Source organism: Thunnus maccoyii, chromosome 20, assembly GCF_910596095.1.
Source record: "Thunnus maccoyii chromosome 20, fThuMac1.1, whole genome shotgun sequence".
In the NCBI taxonomy this organism is placed as follows: Eukaryota; Metazoa; Chordata; class Actinopteri; order Scombriformes; family Scombridae; genus Thunnus; species Thunnus maccoyii.
The window spans coordinates 4,476,282-4,482,301 of NC_056552.1; positions in this window are offsets into that span (position 1 = coordinate 4,476,282).

Sequence of the window (6,020 nt, forward strand, 5' to 3'; positions counted from 1 at the left end):
GCCTGTTATTTCAAAAATTCTTACATGTTGGTTGTGTTTAATTTGTAACCCAAACAATATGAGGTTGTTTTGTGCTGTAACAATGTGACAGGGAGGTAAAAACATGTAAATATGCATTACTTTAATGATATTTTAATGAAATTTAATTATATCTGGAGTGAAACAGAGCCCCGAAGCAATTCTACAGGTTTACACAGAATTATATGTATTAATAATAATAATCATAATAAATGTACTTTCAAAACAAAGTTAGTTTACTGCTTTATGAAAAAACAACAAAATTTCGCGCAAATGAAAGTAGATAATTAGATAGAATTAGATATGCAACAATTTAAAAAATTACAACAAAAAAAATCACAAAATGCAGAAAACTGATTAGAATAAAATATTAAGCAATAAAGTAAGAGAAACACTAAAACAAACAAACAAACAAAAGCATGTTGGAACTGGAGAAATAAATTGTTGGGCTAATGTTGACAAAGGCTTTTTTTAAAGTAGTGATTGAAATGATGTTACTGCATCGGAAAGAAAGTCATATGACAATATTAGACACGTTATTCTCTTTAAATAAACTCTTCATTCTGTTTTTCTGTCTGACCATGAAGTCTGATAATTCCGACGGCCCTTAAAGGCAGCATCACACAAGCAGGATCCAAACTAAACGACTTCCGGGATCCTAATGTACATATTTGCTTTCATTCATATTATTCATTGGTTGTACTACCTTCATTGACAAGTAGTAGAGTGATTCATGTGCAGGAATGAGACTGAAAGTACGTCAACTTCATCACCATCCTCCTCATCATCACACTGAATGCATCATCACCTGTACAGGTATCAGATTACCTGCTGGCATCAAAATGAGATATAGCTGATAATAGTTTTTTCCCCATTTACCTGTTGAGGTTCAGATGAATCCAGCCTGAGACACCAGATGAGGATGCAGCCAGCGTGACACTTCAGGTACAATCAGGATAAATGAGCTCCGCCGTTCATAGAGCAACAGTGACATCCAGTGAATTAATCAGACGCTGTACTCGAAACAAACCAATTCAGCAAATACAACAGCAAAAATAAAAATACCTTTATTATTTATTATTTTAGTTTGTTTGAATTTAAGTTAAAACATGTTATGTTTTGTCAGATGATGTATTTTTCATGTCAAAATATACATTTGCACTGCAAACTATTGATTAAAAAAGACCTTAAAATTCTTAAATGGAAAGAAAGATTTGGATTAAAAACGATATTTTTCCTCTTTTTTTTTCTCTTACACAAATATTGAACAGCTGCTCTTCAACAGTTGTTTTCTCTTCATTATTTGCATTTTATGGCTGACGGTATAAGTTAACTTGTTTGGCACCTTTCAAACACAGAGGCAGTTTAAAGGGCTTTACATGTGACAAAAACGATGTGTGTTCAAATCAACATTTAAAAACACATTAAAACAAATAAATATCAGTTGAATAAAATGAAAAAAAACAAGAACAAACAGACAATTTTGGTGGAATACAGAGCAGGGATAAATTACCCTAAATTTAAAAAAGAAACCCAAAGTACAGCAGGGAAAATATGTTTAGATTTAAAGTGTCTCAGCCTTTGCTAATGTGGGACAGTTCAGACTGAAATGCCTAAATAACCTTAATTAATACAATAAAAACTGGTCAACAACATCAAAGGCCAAAGTGCAAACCCATGTTTAGTCTTTTCAGGAAATATGAATCATGTTTTCACTTCATCATAGCATATTTTGATGCATGATGCATTCATGGTAAAATCCAGCATCCATTAATTTCTTTTATTTTTAATTTAATTGTAGTGGTTCATTTAAAGGACCATACAGATAAAGTTGTTACATAACACATAAATTAATGCACCAGATGTAATGTATACAGGGTGTCTAGTTGAAGCTAATTTGCAGCCCCTGATTATGCTTTTAAAACTAGATTCAACACTTGTGTAAGTTGCTTACTGGACCAGGGCTGTTTTTCATTAATAAAACCACTTCCCATCGTTCACTTCCCTTCAGCCCTTGGTGTTACATAACAACATATGTTGCACAGAAGCCATCTAGGCCTGAGAGCAGAGGGTAAGTGGGTGAGGGAGGAGTGGGGGATGTAAATGAATGCACTTGTTAGTCAGTAGTCTCGACCTAATGAGGAGCTCTGTTTCTTCTTCTGACCCTTAAATACTACAATATCATAAACAAACACTATTTTATGGCCTGAGATTACTATACTGTGAAAATGTTAAGTAAAACAGCATCATTCAGTAACACGGTTAGTTGTAAATGCAAATATTGGGGAATTGTAACGTTCTAGTAAATCAATTGCATAAAGCCAATTCCATAGTAGGACAAAAACTGAATTTTAACTTTTTTTTACTTTGATTCTCTGGATATTGTTACCAACACTTGCAGCTTGTTTGCTCAGACATGCTTTCTGTTTGTTCCAATCACAAACATGTTTTTTTTTTTGTTTATTTATTTATTTATTTATTTATTTAATCAATTTATAACAATAATGAACATCAATAGACATTATGTGCCAAGGCAAAATTAGTAAATAAATTATATAATGACAAATTATGAAAGTTTTTAAGGCTTTGGGGTTTGTAGAGTGCTGAATATTTGTATGTATTATTTTATTTAAGAAAATTTAAATAAAGGTTTGCTATTGTAAAATGTACATGAGTGTAATGTAAATTATGTATTTATGATACTATAATAGAATACTATATGCTATAGAATACTATAATATCACAACACTTGAATAACAACAGATAGTTTTATATGCAACATGATGAGTTTGACAACTTCACTGGTTGGAATAGCATTCTGAGACAGTTCTCAATAAAAGTTTTTCAAAAACCATGCATTACATTTTCAAAAGGTGAAAATTTGGAAATAAATTAAATAAAATTTTTAAACAAATCTTCCAGTGTAATTTAAACGAAGTAGCTGAAGTGCTTAAGGACAACTTTCTGGACTGTGATTGGCTACACCAAGTCAATTACTCAACCACAGTCCAGAAACTTGTCCTTAAGCACTTCAGGTACCTCGATTGAATTAGGCTGTACATTTCAGATATAAATGAAGACATGTCAATAAAAATGTATGAAACTAGACAATGGTTTACTGAAAATAGCAAAATTTTTACTCAGTACCTTTCTTGACCCTTTTTAGCAGAAACTGAGGGAACCTACGGCAGTTAGGACAATACTATTTTCCTTTTGGCACAACCTCAACATTAACACATGAATAATGAAACCACTGAATATGACATTTTGCATTGTCACACAACTCAACCTGGCCACAGTAACACCAGGTTTTTTCTTGCCCGCTGGCACTTGTGACATAATCAGAACCATCTGAATCAACGGGGACAGATACGCAGGTTGTGGGGATACGTTAGCCATGGTAGATCAAAGCCGAGTGTAGAACTTGCCAACTAGTATAATGGCTGTGCCAAAAATGTGTTTGCTTTTCTGACATATTATACCCCAGAACTCTTGATCAAATAAAATGTGCTCAACATGCAGATCTTTCTCTGTCCAAACAACAAAATAGGCAGATTCCAGTCTGCACGCTCCAAGCTGAGTTTGCACGTGGTAGAAATACTGCTGGTTTCTATTTAGTGTTTGTTTCCCTTCAACATCCTTCTCCAAGTAAAATCCCGTAATACTGTCTAACTTGTCACTTTTTACACGGAATGGATACTTAATTTCAAGTACACCGACACCACAACAATCACAAGAAACAAGGCCATCCAGGGAAGCACCCAAGAATGGTGCACTTGGACTTAAAAAGAAACGTCCACATTTTCATGAGATTTCTTATGTTAATCTGTAAACATATCACGTGCAAATTTCTCATGAGTACATCCCCAGGTATTGGCTTTTGGTGTAAATTTGTATGATTCGGGATAGCATACACGTTTGATAAAGCTGTGGGCTGGTTGGTTTGGATCAGTGCAACATGTAGTTTTCATTTTAGATGCTGTAATTTGACCGGCCCGGAATTTAAACCATAGTTTAGAGGAAGCTTGATTCCCTGTAGCTACCTCAACTGCCTTTGCTTGCTCCTCTGATACTGAAATTTCAACATCATTGCAAATACATCATTATAGTCCATGTCCACTTTATAAGGACAGCAAACAAAGAGCTCCAAATATCTCCATATGTTGTTGTGTCAACTGGTTTTTAGCGCCACTAACAAAGCTCTGCTAATTCAGTGAGGAACACGTCCTGTAAATTCCTCACAATAAAAGTCTCCCCTTCTTTAGTCATTTAAAAGCTTTTATTTATTTATTTAAAGAAGCAGTAAAGCGGGAAATGTTGGGTTTGCATCGGCGGTAACTGAAAGCTGGCCAATCAGAACAGAGTGGGCTCATCAGGAGGGAGGCCTTAAAGAGACAGGAGCTAAGACTGCCTGTTAGAGACGGAGGCTGAACTTTATGAATGCATACCGTATATATGTATATATTCTGTACTATATATAGTAATAAAAGCAAATTATTTCATAACTGTTAAGAGACTCAAAATATTTTCACTAGACCTACAACAATCAGTCGATTAGTCAATCACAGAAAATTAATTGGCAACTTTTTTGATAATTGATTCATCATTTTTAAGTAAAGATGCCAAAAATGGCTATTTTCAGATTCCCATATGTGATGATTTGATGCTTTTCTGTCATACATGGTAGTTTTGGACTGTTGGTCAGACAGTAGTCTCAACCTAGTGAGGGGCTCTGTGTCCTCTTCTGACCCTTAAACACCATAATAATATAAACAAACACTATTGCAAGGCCTGAGATTACTATAATGTGAATATTTTGTACAAAACAGCATAATTCAGTAATATGGTTAGTTGTAAATGCAAATAATGTGGAATTGTAACATTCTAGAAAAGTAATTGCATAAACCAAATTCCATAGCAGGACAAAACCTGAATTTTAATATGTTTACCCTGATTTTCTGGATATTGTTACTTACACCTGCAGCTTGTTTGCTCAGACATGCTTTTTGTTTGTTCCAATCACAAACATCCGTTCTTTTTTTTTTTTTTAAATATAATTTATTGCAGAGCAACATAAAAATAAACATCAGTGGACATTATGTGCCTAGGCTTAAGGGGTAAATAAATTATATAATGACAGAAGAAAAAGAAAAAAAAAGGTTCAGCAGTTCAGACAGTTATACATGTTATGCATGTTAAGAGTTTTTAAGGCTTTGGGGTTTGTAGAGTGCTGAATAGTTTGTATGTACTGTTGCATTTCATTTATAAAAAATTAAATAAAGGTTTGCTATTATAAGATGTACTTTGTGTTATGAAAAATTTTGCTAAGATAATAAAAGGATTTATGATGTAATACTATTCTTGTTCTGAACTGCAGACGTCATAAATACCAAACAGCATATCTTTGTATGGTAAGGAGTATATTAGGCAAATTCTTTCCAAAAAATAAGGACGGCAAACATCTGTTTTAAAGACTGTAAATCAGCAACTCGTAGATGTCGTAGTGGAAATGATGAGAAACCGCAATGCACAGTAGTTAATCTGCAGCACTCACTCCCTCAGCCCTTGTAAGGTCGATCTCACTTGAGTTTTTCAGAGAATTGGAACGACACCTGTCATGGCGGCAAGGATTCCCTGAAGGCAAGTGCTGAGGGGAAGTCAATGAGGTCATGTTGGATGACTAATGAAACACAGCCTAGGACTGGCCTCAAACTAGTTGTGATGTCACAAATCATGTGCGTAGATACGTGTTACCAATTTTAAAGTAAAGATGCCAAAAATTAGCTGTTTTCAGATTCTCAGATGTGATGATTTCAATGCTTTTCTGAGTCATACATGATAGTAAACTTAATCCTTTAGTTTTGGACCATTGGTCAGACAAAAAAAGACATCTGAAGACATCACCTTTGACTCACTTTTCATAATTTTTTGACATTTTATAGACCAAACGATTAATCGATTAATCAAGAAAATAATTGTTAGATTCTACATGGTGAAGAGAC